Source organism: Oryx dammah, unplaced genomic scaffold, assembly GCF_014754425.2.
Source record: "Oryx dammah isolate SB20612 unplaced genomic scaffold, SCBI_Odam_1.1 HiC_scaffold_2, whole genome shotgun sequence".
NCBI classification, from domain to species: Eukaryota; Metazoa; Chordata; class Mammalia; order Artiodactyla; family Bovidae; genus Oryx; species Oryx dammah.
In genome coordinates, this window is record NW_024070186.1 from 60,556,690 (window position 1) to 60,571,959 (window position 15,270).

At 39.1% G+C, this 15,270-nt stretch overlaps 1 pseudogene; it reads right to left on the reverse strand.

Annotated features, from left to right (window-relative positions):
- Positions 1 to 6,338: 6,338 nt before the first annotated feature.
- LOC120881699 lies at positions 6,339 to 7,009 on the reverse strand (annotated as a pseudogene).
- Positions 7,010 to 15,270: the final 8,261 nt, after the last annotated feature.

Genomic DNA, 15,270 nt, shown 5'->3' on the forward strand with positions numbered 1-15,270 from the left:
GGCGTTCCAAACCATGCTTTTTCCTTGAGGAAGAGCCCCAGTGCAGTATGGTGTTACCGGGCTCCTACTGTGGGCTTCGCGGGAGACACCAACCACCCACGATGAGATTCCAGCAGCGGCTGCCACTGCTGATCTGCTCTCAAGCGTGAGAACTCCTGAGACATCCACGAACTAAAAAGCAGCGGTGAAATGACCTAACTCTCTCCTCACACTCCTCACATCAGAGGCTGTTACCGAGTTTTGGAGGCAAGTGGTGTCTGACTCCTACTGCATTGTCCATCAGAAAGACGTTCTGCCAAACTCGGCTCTTACATCCTCCTGGCATTGGCATTCCTTCAAGTTTGAGGTATGCCCGTACCGCATTAGGCCAGTTGGGTTGTCTTGGAATTAATGTGGAGCCAGTAGTGACTTGAATAGGATTAGGACCGAGTTTCTTAAAAAGAGATGCGTTCTCCTTTTCTCAGTGGTTTCACAGCCCACCATATTCTACTACCTTGCAGAGATGACCTTAACACCCCAGTTTATGTGGCCCTGTGATTTTGTACTGCTGTCTCATGAAAAATCCATTTCTCACTCTTCTGTGTGACTCCATGGTTTACACAGATGTTTCACGTGTGTTGTCCAGTCTAAGATTGACAGTAAGCAAGTGAACACCCTAAACTGAGCTCAGCATCTAGCTAATATGTGAAAGAGCCAGATTAGGACCGTGGTTCAGGAGTCCACTCTGCTTTTCCTTACACCCCCTAACCTTTCCCTATTATTGTTAGAAAGTTACAAATATTTAGATTATATAAGCAGGTAGTGTAGTAAATGTTTTATGTGCATTATTCCTTTAATCTTGACTGTTACTCCTTTTTCAACCTTCAGATTTACTGTTAGAGTTTATACAAAATGAAATTTACCCTTTTAAGTTCTATGAGTTTTGAAAAACATAGGCAGTTATGTAACTACCACTGTAAACCTATAAACAAGATACAGAATGTTTCTCAAAACTTTCTTTGTGCCTCTTTGTGGTCAGTCCCCTACCCCAACACCCAGCCCAGGCAACCATTAGCAACTATTTTGTCTGCACTTTCAATTGTGGAAGAAGGCAGAGAAAAGTTAAATAATTTGCCCCAAATTAGACAGCTAGCAAGTCAAAGAGCCAGCATAAACTCTAAGGAAGTTTGTCTCCACAGTCACAGTTACCATATACTACTGCATGCTGCCTATATACCACCATATACTGCAGTCACACAAGATTTGGGTTTGGAATCAAATGATCCAGCTTCATGCATTCAACAAATATAGGTGATTCTAGTCAAGTTGCTGGAACACTGGATTAGTGAATATTGAACTGTTGCTACTAGAGGAAGTACATATTACATTCCCGTGAGCATCACATTTTGGTCAGCTAACTTATATATAATCTTGCTTTATGTGTGCTTCTGTTTGAAGACACTGTATTTAATATAAATTGGTTCATTAACGTTTAAGTCACAGCCAACAGCACTGTAATTCATGTACAAAGGAAGCTTATCTAACACGGGTGTTCTCTGTAAGGCACATCACAGCCTACATGTGCTTAGGAACACTAGAGAGCACTACAATACTATATTTGGGACTATTTTAAACAACCAAGTCATCAACGAAAGTCACAAAAAAGCAAAAAGAAACACAGACTGTGAAAAGAACACTTGTTTACAGTTTGATATCTGAAACAAGAAGGCAGAGCACTGCCTTCTTTGACCTTAGCTAGGAAAATGTGTATTGGCTGACTAAAATCTTCTCCTATTTTGTAAATGTCCACAAATGAGCAAGAAAGCACAGCAAAATTTGATTTTGGGATCACAAGTAAACTTTAGTAATCAGGCATATTCATAAATATGTAATCTGTGAAAAATGAGGGTTACTTTTTATCTTAGTGCACTCAGCACTGAAATGACTGTGTTGATCAGGACAGCCTGTTGTTCATTAGGTACTTGCTGTCCAGTGCAGGATACAATCTAGCAATTTTAACAGATATAATGCTGCTAAAGAAATAACTACAGGATGCTGAAATAAAGGTCTTGGCCCTCTTTATCTGGTCTAGGTATTGTTCAGTTGAAATATAACAATCGATAAATTACTGGAAATGTCCAACCTACCAAGACTGAATCATGAAAAATCTAAACAGATCATTTAGTAGGAAGAATTATAGGTCAGTAATCAAAAGCTCCCAACAAAGAAAAGTTCAGAACCAGATAGTTCCACTGGTGCATTATAACAGACATTTAAAGAAAAATTAATACCAATTTTTTGTAAGCTCTTCAGTGACTGTGAACTTCCAGATGTTCAAGCTGGTTTTAGAAAAGGCAGAGGAACCAGAAATCAAATTGCCAACATCTGTTGGATCATCAAAAAAGCAAGAGAATTCCAGAAAAACATCTATTTCTGCTTTATTGACTATGCCAAAGCCTTTAACTGTGTGGATCACAATAAACTGTGGAAAATTCTGAAAGAGATGGGAATACCAGACCACCTGACCTGCCTCTTGAGAAATCTGTATGCAGGTCAGGAAGCAACAGTTAGAACTAGACATGGAACAACAGACTGGTTCCAAATTGGGAAAGGAGTACGTCAAGGCTGTATATTGTCACCTTGTCACCCCGCTTGTTTAACTTATATGCAGAGTATATCATGAGAAATTCTGGGCTGGATGAAGCACAAGCAGGAATCAAGATTGCTGGGAGATATATCAATAACCTCAGATATGCAGATGACACCACCCTTATAGCAGAAAGTGAAGAAGAACTAAAGAGCCTCTTGATGAAAGTGAAAGAGGAGAGTGAAAAAGTTGGCTTAAAGCTCAACATTCAGAAAATGAAGATCATGGCATCTGGTCCCATCACTTTATGGCAAATAGATGGGGAAAAAAGGGAAACAGTGGCTGACTTTATTTTGGGGGGCTCCAAAATCACTGCAGATGGTGACTGCAGCCATGAAATTAAAAGATGCTTACTCCTTCAAAGGAAAGTTATGACCAACCTAGACATCATATTAAAAAGCAGAGACATTATTTTGTCAACAAAGATCTGTCTAGTTCAGGCTATGTTTTTTCCAGTGGTCATGTATGGATGTGAGAGTTGGACTATAAGGAAAGCTGAGCGCCAAAGAATTGATGCTTTTAAACTGTGGTGTCAGAGAAGACTCTTGAGAGTCCCTTGGACTGCAAGGAGATCCAACCAGTCCATCCTAAAGATCAGTCTTAAGTGTTCATTGGAAGGACTGATGTTGAAGCTGAAACTCCAATACTTTGGCGACCTGATGTGAAGAGCTGACTCATTTGAAAAGACCCTGATGCTGGGAAAGATTGAAGGCAGGAGGAGAAGGGGACAACAGAGGATGAGATGGTTGGACTCAATGGACATGAGTTTGGGTAAACTCAGGGAGTTGGTGATGGAAAGGGAGGCCTGGTGTGCTGTGGTTCATGGGGTCGCAAAGAGTCAGACACAATTGAGTGACTGAACTGAACTGAACTGAAAGATGAGTGATCACTTCTGGACTCACTTTATGAGTCCAGCATTACTCTATTAACCAAAACCAGACAAAGACACTACAAGAAGGGAGAATAATAAGCATAGTGCAATATGAAAGTATTAACAACCTGAATTCAGGAAGGAACAGATTAGAAGTATGGGACTAATAGATAAAAACTACTGTATATAAAATAGATAATTAACAAAGACATACTGTATAGCACAGGGAGTTATATCTACTACCTGTAATAATCTATAATGGAGTATAATCTGCAAAAATACTGAATTACTCTACTTCACACCTGAAATTAATATTGTAAATCATCAATACTTTAATAAAAAGGAAGTCCATTTGCAATTTCTTCAAAAAGAATAAAATTCTAGGGAATAAATTTAACCAAGGAGGTAAAAGATCTGGAAACTCTTTAAGACTTTGAAATTGAAGAAAACACAAAATATATTCCATGCTTATGGACTGGAAGAAACAGTGTTGTTAAAATTTCCATACTACTCAAAGCAATCTAATATTCAATGCAGTTCCTATCAAAATTCCAATGGCATTTTTTCACATAAATAAAAAAATCCTAAAATTTGTATAGAACCACAAAATATCCCAAGTAGTCAAAGTAATCTAGTGCAGGAAGAAGAATAAAGCTGGAGGCATCATGTTTCCTGATTTCCAACTATACTACACAGCTGTAGTAATGAAACAGTACAGCATTGTGCAAAAACAGGCACATAGATGAACGAATTATAAAAGTAGTCCAGAAATAAACTCATGCCTATATGGCCAATTTGATGACAAAGGAGGCAGGAATGGGGAGAGTATAGTTCTTCAATAAATAAGGTTGAGAAAATTGGATAGCCAGATGCACAAGAATGGAACTGGTCTCCTATCTTATACCGCACATAAAAATTAAAATACATTAAAGACTTGAACATAAGAACCAAAGCCATGAAATTCCTAGAGGAAAACATAGAGGGTAAGCTTCTTGACATTGATCTTGGTAGTGATTTTTTTGGATAGTTCATTGAAAGCAAAAGTAGCAAAAGAAAATATGAACAAGGATTACATCAAACGGAAAAGCTTCTGCATAGTAAAGCAAACCATCAACAATGTGAAAAGACAACCTATGGAATGGAAGAAAGTATTTGTAAGTCATACATCTGATAAGGTGTAAGTATCCAAAAAATACATCAAGAATTCATGCAAAATTCAGGGACTTCCCTGGTGGTCCAGTGAATAAGAATCTGCCTTGCAATGTAGGGGACATTAATTCAAGCCCTGGTTGGGGAACTAAAATTCCTCAAGCTGAGGGACAACTAACCCTTGCACCATAAATAGAATCTGTGTGCGACAGTGAGAGATCCTGAATGATGCAATGAAGATCCCATGTGCTGCAACTAAGACCTGATACAGCCACATAAATAAATATTAAAAATAAGCAATTATTAGAGCTCTTGAATACAAAATTAGCCATTGTTGTTTTTTAAAAAGAATAATAAAAAAAATCTGATTTTAAAATAGAGGAATGGAATATACATTTTTCCAAAGAAGACATACAAATGGCCTACAGGTACATAAAAAATTTCTAAACATCACTAATCATCAGGGAAATCAAAATCACGATATTATCACCTCACTCCTGTTAAAATGGCCATCATCAAAAAGACTAGAGATAACAAGTGCTGGCAGGTTGTGGAGAAAAGGAAATCTTTGTGCACAGTTTTGGGGACTGTAAAATGGTGCAACCACTATGGAAAACAGCAGGGAGGTGCTTCAAAAGATTAAAAATAGAACTACCATATGATCCAGCAATCCCACTTTTGTGTATATATCCAAAGGGAATGAAAACAGAATATTGAAGAGACATCTGCACTCCCATGTTCATTGCAGTATTACTCACATAATCAAGGTATGGAGATAACCTAAGTATTTGTCAGTGGGTGAATGGATAAAGAAGGTGTGGTATATATTCACAATGAATACAGTATTATTCAGTCATGTGAAAGAAGAAAATCCTGCCACTTTTGACACATAGATGAACACATAGATGCTAAGTGAAATAAGCCAGGTGGAAAAAGAAAAATACTGAATTTAGATTTCATTATATGTGGAATCTTGAAAAACAAACCAGAAACAGAGAGTAGAAAATTGTGGCCAGGATCTAGGGAGAAATAGGAAGAGATTAGTAAACAGGTATAAACTTTCAGCTATAAGATGAATAAGGTATAAGGATGTATTGTATAGCATAATGAATCAACACAGTGTTGTATAAGAGAGTAGCATGTGAATGTTCTCACCAAAAAAAGATAAATGTATGATGTATGACATGATAGATGTGCCAATTAACTAGATGGGAGGAATCCTTTCACAGCATGTGTTTGTGTGTGTACTCAGTTGTGTCTGACTCTTTGCAACCCCGTGGACTGTAGGCCACCAGGCTCCTCTGTCCATGGAATATTCCAGGCAAGAAAACAAGTGGATTGCCATTTCCTACTGGAGGATCTTCCCCACCCAGGGATCAACCCCTGCCTCTTACATCTCTGCATTGCAAGCAGATTTTTTTTTTTTAAAGCAGGGCTAAGAAGTTATTTTCATGCCCAAGCCAGCACAGACCTGGCAGACAGCAGTACCATAGGGCAAAGAGTGAGGGCAGTGTCAAATGGAGCCAGGCCCAGTGCCAGTAGGGCAGCCAGGGCTAGGCCAGCAGGAGGCACAATGCAGGGGCAAGAAAGGGATGGGTGAGGTAGGCAGAAGGTGGAAGCGCCAAGGGGAGGTGCCCTGGGCAGAAGAACAGAAAGAGAGGCAGAGAGGGCAGCCAGCCAGCGAGGGCCAGACTACCACTGCATGTTGAGCACATGGGCAGAGTGCCAGGGATGCCAGTCCTGGAGGTGAGTGTGGCATGGGCTCTGCAGCTCCAGGACAGTTTTCCCTTGGTTTCTTCAGGTGCCCGTCATCAGGTCTTGCATGAGCTCAGTGCTCGTGAGGTGGGCAAGGATGCAGAAGGAACGGGACTGGCCTGTCCCAGACTTTGGCTGCCAGTCTTCCATGTCCTCCATCAGCCACTACTTGCTGAGCAGCTGTCCATTCTGCTACAGGGCACTGTCAGCGAATGGGGTTGCCCCGAAGGCCAGGTGTATTGTTGAGGGAAGCACTGGGTGCAAAGGTGTACTGCCTGGGCGGGGGTGGGAGTGGGGTGAGGGGGGTCCATGGTGAGGGGCCAGGGCCTTCTGCTGTTTCCTCTGAGGGGGCTGAGCTCTGCTGAGACCAAGGCTGAGGCTCTGCCCACAGGCATGAATCTTGTTCTGGGCTTCTATGTGTATGAGGCCCTCTGCATTCTCACCATCAATACTCAGCACTGTCACCCACTGCCATGCTGGCCTATGCAGCTTTACCTCCAGGACTGAGTGAGCCAGGAGATAGAGAAGGGCACATTGAAGTCCTTGCCCACCTGTGGCCAGAAGCCCCAAAGTGCTGGCCCCTCCAGCACCACTTTAAAGGAATCCATGGTGCTGCTCCTGCTGGGATTGTGAAGGGATTCCCAGGTGACGCCTGCGGGCAGAACTCCAAGTAATTAAAAAAAAAAAAAAAAAAAAAGATAAATTGAATGTCATCAATATTGAAAATGTTTGTACCTTGAAGGACAACATCAAAAAAGTGAAAATAAAATCATACAAAGGGAGAAAATATTTGCAAGTCATATATTTGATAAGGGATCTATATACAGAAATGTAAAGGTCTCGTACAACTCAAAAATAAACAGAAAAATAATTTTTAAAAATTGGCTAAAGATTTGAATAGATGTTTCTTCAAAGAAGATATGGAAATGGCTATTAAACACAAAAAACTTATCAACATCATCAGTTATTAAGGAAATGCATATAAAAACTACAGTGAGATACCACTTTACACCCACTAGAATGACTGAAATGAAACACAGTAACAATTGTTGTAAGAATGTAGAGAAATTGGAACCTTCATACATTGCTAGTGGGGTTGTAAAATAGCACAGCTGCTTTGGAAAACAGTTTGGCAGTTTCTCAAAATATTAAACTTAGCATATGACCTAACCATTCTACACCTAGTTATATAGTCAAGAGAATTTACATCCCTGCAAAAAACTTGTACATTAATGTTCATAAAGCATTATTCATCATAGTAAAAAAATAGAAAAAATTGCTCATCAGCTGATGAATGGATAAATGAAATATGCTATTCTATATAATGGAACATTCAACAATAAAAAGGAAGAAAGTAAAGTGAAAAGTGAAAGTGAAGTTGCTCAGTTGTGTCCGACTTTTTGTGACCCCAAGGACCATAACCTACAAGGCTCTTCTGTCCATGGGATTTTCCAGGCAAGAGCACTGGAGTGGGTTGCCATTTCTTTCTCCAGGGGATCTTACCAACCCAGCGATCGAACCCGAGTCTCCCGCACTGCAGGCAGACGCTTTACCGTCTGAGCCACCAGGGAAGGAAGCCACCAGGAAGAAGTACTTATAGATAGTAAGTGTAGATTATCCTTAAAAATTATGCTACATGAAAAAAAGCCAGTCACAAAGGCTGCATGTTGAATGATTTCATTTATATGAAATGTCTAGAATAGGCAAATCCATAGAAACAGACAGTAGATTAGTGATTGCTGGGACTGGGTGGAGGAGAGAATGAGAGATAATTGCTAATGGGTACAGGGCTTCTTTGAGGGTGATGAAAATGTACTGATAATAGAGAATATGATGGTTGTACAATTCTGAATATACTAAAAATCACTGAATTGTACATTTTAAAGGGGAAATTACATGATAAATGAATTATACCTCAATAAAGCTATTACTTAAGAAAAGATAAAAAATGAGGATTAATACTCATCCACTCAGCATAAATAATTTCACCATACTACAGTGAGTATCCTTTTGTGACCTATACCTTTATATGCTTTAAATGAAAAACTCAATTTGTTGTCATTACTTTCCTGAATATTAATTAAAAAGAGAAAAAATATAATTCACCACATTAATAGAAAAATGTTGAAAAACATACAATTATCTAAGTGGATACAAAAAAAAAAAGGGACAAAATTCAGTACCCATTGCTGAAGAAACAGCAAACCAAAAATATAAAGGAACTACTTCAACCTGTGGGGTGGAGGTGGCCAACTAATGCCATATTCAGTGGTGAAAGGCTGAACATATTCTCTCTTTATTTCTTTTCTATTGCCCCCCAAAACAAATTGCAACAAATTTAGTGCCCTAAAATAGCACTCATTTAAAAATTACACACTATACATCAGAAGTCCATGCCAGTGTGGCTCAGTTTTTTCTCTGGATTTTAACAGGCCAAATTCAAGGTTTCAGCAGAACTTTTTTTTTTTTTTTTCCCTGAAGGCTCTGAGGCTGAATCCACTTCTAAGTTCATTCAGGTTGTTGACAGAATTCAGTTCCATGCAGTTTTAGTATTGGAGTTCTATTTCTTTGATGGTTGTCAGATGGAGATTGTGCTCAGCTTGCAGAGGTCACTTGTGTAACTTGGCTTATGGCCCCTTTCCTCCATTTTCAAAATCAGCAATGGCTAGTCAAGTCCTTCTTATGCCTTGACTCTCTGAAGAATTCTTCTTCATGTGTCATCTACTACTTCTCCCTACTACTTCTCCTTCTTCAGCATCTCTCTGACTCACTTTTCTGCCTTCTTCTTCCACTTTTAAGCATTTATGTAATTACTCTGGACCCAGCATGATAATCTTCCTAATTTAATGTTGAGCTGATTACTACCTTAATTCCATCTTTAGAGTCCCTACACAGCCTACCCAGGTTGGTACATATATACCTTACAGATATTGTGGGTTTGATTCCACACCACTGTAATAAAGGGAATATCACAATAAAGTTGGTCACACAATTTTTTTTTTTTTTTTTTTTGGTTTCTCAGTGTATGTAAGGCTTCCCTCGTGGCTCAGATGGTAAAGCGTCTGCCTACAATGTGGGAGACCTGGGTTCGATCCCTGGGTTGGGAAGATCCTCTGGAGAAGGCAATGGCAACCCACTCCAGTACTCTTGCCTGGAAAATCCCATGGACGGAGGAGCCTGGTAGGCTACAGTCTATGGGATCGCAAAGAGTCAGACACGACTGAGTGACTTCACTTTCAGTGTATGTGAAAGTTATAGTTATACTAAAATACAGTCTAATAAGTGTATAGTAGCACTACGTCTTTAAAATGTATGTATCTTAATTTAAGGATGTTTTATTGCTGAAAAAAAGTCCAACCATCATCTGAACCTTCAGCAAGTCATAGTTCAGTTCAGTTCAGTCACTCAGTCGGACTCGGTCGTGTCCAACTCTTGGCAACCCCATGGACTGTGCCTCAAGGTCTTTTCCAGTGAGTCAGTTCTTTGCATCAGGTGGCCAAAGTATTGGAGCTTCAGCTTTAGCGACAGTCCTTCCAGTGAATATTCAGGACTGATTTCCATTCAGTTCAGTTCAGTCACTCAGTCATGTCCAACTCTTTGCGACCCCATGAATTGCAGCACACCGGGCCTCCCTGTCCATCACCAACTCCCGGAGTTCACTCAGACTCAGGTCCATCGAGTCAGTGATGCCATCCAGCCATCTCATCCTCGGTCATCCCCTTCTCCTCCTGCCCCCAATCCCTCCCAGCATCAGAGTCTTTTCCAGTGAGTCAACTCTTTGCATGAGGTGGCCAAAGTACTGGAGTTTCAGCTTTAGCATCATTCCTTCCAAAGAAATCCCAGGGCTGATCTCCTTCAGAATGGACTGGTTAGATCTCCTTGCAGTCCAAGGGACTCTCAAGAGTCTTCTCCAACACCACAGTTCAAAAGCATCAATTCTTCGGCACTCAGCCTTCTTCACAGTCCAACTCTCACATCCATACATGACCACAGGAAAAACCATAGCCTTGACTAGACGGACCTTACTAATTTGATCTTGTCGTCCAAGGGACTCTCAAGAGTCTTCTCTAACACCACAGTTCAAAAGCATCAATTCTTCAGCACTTTCTTTATAGTCCAACTCTCATATCCATACATGACTACTGGAAAAACTATAGCTTTGACTATATTGACCTAGCTTTCACTGTATGGACCTTTGTTGGTAAAGTAATGTCTGTGCTTTTTGATATGCAGTCTAGGTTTGTCGTAGCTTTTCTTCCAAGGAGCAAGCATCTTTTAATTTCATGGCTGCAGTCACCATCTGCAGTGATTTTGAAGCCCAAGAAATTAAGTCTGTCACTGTTTCCATTGTTCCCCATCTATTGGTCATGAAGTGATGAGACCAGATGCCATGATTTTTGTTTTTTGAATGTTAAGTTTTAAGCCAGCTTTTTCACTCTCCTCTCTAACTTTCATCAAGAGGCTCTTTAGTTCCTCTTCACTTTCTTCCAGAAGGGTGGTGTCATCTGCATATCTGATGTTATTGATATTTCTCCTGGCAATCTTGATTCCAGCTTGTGGTTCATCCAGCCCAGCATTTCACATGATGTACTCTGCATATAAGTTAAATAAGCAAGGTAACAATATAGAGCCTTGATGTACTCCTTTCCCTATTTTGAACCAGTCAGTTGTTCCATGTAATGTTCTAACTACTGCTTCCTGACCTGCATACAGATTTCTTAGGAGGCAGATAAGGTAGTCTGGTATTCCCATCTCTTTAAGAATTTTCCACAGTTTGTTGTGATCCACATAGTCAAAGGCTTTAGCATAGTCAATGAAGCAGAAGTAGATATTTTCCTGGAATTCTCTTGCTTTTTCTATGAGCCAACAGATGTTGGTAATTTGATCACTGGTTCCTCTGCCTTTTTTAAATCCAGCTTGAACATTGAGGAATTCTCAGTTCATGTACTGTTGAAGCCTAGCTTGGAAGAATTTTGAGCATTCCTTTGTTAGTGTGTGAAATGAGTGCAATTGTGAGGTAGTTTGAACATTCTTTGGCATTGCCTTTCTTTGGGATTGGAATGAAAATTGACCTTTTCCAGTCCTGTGGCTACTGCTGAATTTTCAAAGTTTGCTGGCATATTGAGTGCAACACTTTCACAGCATCATCTTTTAGGATTTGAAATAGTTCAGCTGACATTCCATCACCTCAACTAGCTTTGTTCATAGTGATGCATCCTAGGGCCCACTTGACCTCACACTCCAGGATGTCTGGCTCTAGGTGAGTGATCACACCATCGTGGTTATCTGGGTCATGAAGATCTTTTTTGTATAGTTCTTCTGTGTATTTCTTGCCACCTCTTAATATCTTCCACTTATGTTAGGTCCATACTGTTTCTGTCCTTTATTGTGCCCATCTTTGCATAAAATGTTCCCTTAGTATCTCTAATTTTCTTGAAGAGATCTCTAGTCCTTCCCATTCTATTGTTTTCCTCTGTTTCTTTGCATTGATCACTTAGGAAGGCTTTCTTATCTCTCCTTGCTATGCTGGAACTCTGCATTCAGATGTATATATCTTTCCCTTTCTCCTTTGCCTTTTGCTTCTCATCTTGTCTCAACCATCATCTGAGCCTTCAGCAAGACATAATAGTAACACCAAAGTAGTACAATAGTAACACCAAAGACCACAACAAATATAATAATAATGAAACAGTTTGAAATATTGAAAGAATTGCCAAACTGTGACACAGGGACATGAAGTGAGCATAAGCTGTTGGAAAAATGACACCAACAGAGTTGCTCAACACAGTGGTGCCACAAACCTTCAATTTCTAAAAAGTGCAATATCTGCAAATTGTGATGAAGTGAGGCAGAATAAAATAAGGTATGCTTGTATTTGAATAATCAGGAGATGGGAATCTTAGGGGACACTTTTAGAATTCTACTTACCAAGTCCTCTAGGAACAGGAACAAGACAAGGATTCCATGATATTCACTTGTATTCAACATTGTATTGAAGATGCTACCCAGTGCAACAAGATAAGAAAAGTATGCAGATGAGACATTACTTTATTTATGATGTCATGAACATCTAGTTAAAAATTCCACAGTATATAAAAGGGACTAAAATTAACAAAAGAGTTCATGACAATTGATAAATGAGGATACAAAGCCAACAGGAAAATCAGTTATATTTCTATGTTAGTGACAATTATAAATTAAATATTTTAAAAAGGAACCATTTATAATAGCATCACAAAATTGAATACTTATTAATAAAATAGGTGCAAGACCTGTATACTGAAAATTGTAAAATAATAAAAATATTCTGGAGGTAAGGTAAAGAAGACTTAAATAATTGGAGACATGCCATGTTCATGGATCAGATGACATAATATTGTTTAAGTTGTTTGTACTTCCTAAAGTGATCTATAAATTAAATGCAGTCCTAATAAAAATTCTAGTAGGCTTTTGTAGAGAAAGTGAGAAGCTTACCCTAAATATATATTGGAAATTCCAAGGACTTCGACTAACCAAAATAATTTATAAAAATAAGAACAAGGTTCACTACCTTATTTCAAGACTTACAAAACTGCAGTAACAAATCTCAAACAACAAAAGACAGTCCATTTTTTTTTAAATGGGCAAAGGACTTGAACAGACATTTCTCAAAAGACTATACAAATGTCTGAAATACATATAAAAAGATGCTCAACTTTATTGGTCCTTCAGTTCAGTTCAGTTGAGTTGCTCAGTCGTGTCCAACTCTTTTCGACCCCATGAATCGCAGCACACCAAGCCTCCCTGTCCATCACCAACTCCCAGAGATCACTCAGACTCACGTCCATCGAGTCAGTGATGCCATCCAGCTATCTCATCCTCTGTCGTCCCCTTCTCCTCCTGCCCCCAACCCCTCCCAGCATCAGAGTCTTTTCCAATGAGTCAACTCTTCGCATGAGGTGGCCAAAGTACTGGAGTTTCAGCTTTAGCATCATTCCTTCCAAAGAAATCGGTAAATGCAAATCTAAGCCACAATGAGATACTCTTCACTTTCACTAGAATGTCTGTAATTTGAAAAAGCAAAACAAAACAACATGTATTGTTGAGGAAATAGAGAAATTGGAATGCTTGTGCATGCTGGTAGAAATGTGAAATGCTGTAGCCACTGTGCAAAGTAGTTATGTCATTTTTCAGAAAGTAAATATAGTATGATCATATGACCCATTAATTCCACTGGTAGGCATACACCACAAAGAACTGAAAACAGATAAACAAATACTTGTACACAAATGTTTATAGCTGCACTGATCACAATAACCAAAAGGTGGAAACAACCATGTCTTATTCGTGGATGAATGAATAAGCAAAATGTGCTATATACATACAATGGAATATTACTCAGCCATAAAAAAGAGTCAAGTATTGATACATGCTACAACGTGAATCTTGAAAATGTTATGCTATGTGAAAGAAGCAAGATACAAAGTCACATATCTATTATCCCATTTATATGAAATGTGCAGATTAAGTAAATTTGTAGAGGCATAAAGAAGACTGATGGTTGTCAGGGCCAGAAGGAGGAGAAAAATTGGGAGAGACTGCTTAAGGGTACAGAGTTTTCTTTTGGGGAGATAAAAATTATTAAATACATAGAAATATTTATAGCTGTGTGTATTGTCAAGGTTGGTATACATGTATATATTTCCTTACTCTGTCAGCTGAGAAGGCCTAGAAAAATAAGCAAATCTGTTGCCCAGATCTTTGTTTCTAATATCATTCTGCAACAAAAGGAACTAGGACTTCTTGGAGAAATGTCTGATTCTACAATTAGAGCAGGAAATACACAAGATAAGCCTAGAGCATTTTGTAAGTCCAGCTTATGAAAGTGAAAGTCGCTCAGTCATGTCAGACTCTTTGTGACCCCATGGACTATACAGTCCATAGAGTTCTCCATGCCAGAATACTGGAGTGGGTAGCCTTTCCCTTCTCCAGGGGATCTTCCCAACCCAGGGATCGAATCCAGGTCTACTGCATTGCAAGTGGATTCTTTACCAGCTGAGCCACCAGGGGAGCCCCCAGAATGTAAGGAAGTGCTCAAAAAACAAAACAGAATAGAGCCAAAACAAAAGAAGAGGGATGAAAAGAAAAAAACCTTACATTGTAGAACACCTTGAACAGCAAAATAAAGTAACAGTGGATGATAACCCAAAGTATAAAATAAATATTCATGAGTACACACTGATACAGGCAAGTGATGAAATTACTAAACAAATGGGAATAATAGATACGTTATCAGCACAAAAGAATTCAAAATAATTTATGTAGCTTTTCCAACCTTAAGGAAGTGAAACATGACTCCCTGTTCCATAAGTCTGAGCTTCGTATGGTGACGTTCTTCCTAAGAGTTATGGAAAGGGAGAAAAAGTATCAGTGGGGAAGCCTTTCAAACACTGTGTTAGCCAAATGATCAGGGTCAATAGCAACATGAATAGTGTTAGATTATAGCTCTAAGTATAAAATAAATATCATGAGTCCATGGTGATATAAATAAATGATTGAATAAACAAGGAGGAAATGACTGGAGGACAAAAGACAAGTCTGCCTTGTAGAAAAATTCCAAATAATTTACGTAGATACTCTGCCCTCAGACAGAGGGCACATAAATCCCAGCTGTGCCTGGTGATTACCTTTCAAAGAGTACAGTATAGAGAGAGGAAAAAAACCATGACTTTAGGCTGGAGAAACATATCAACACTACATCAGCGAGGTGATCAAGGCCAATATCAACAGTGGTAAACAATATTGATAATATGTACATTTGATATGATGTGAAAAAAATGACACTTTATCTCTGTAGTCTAAAGCCCTAAAGCCCATATTCCCAGTTTAA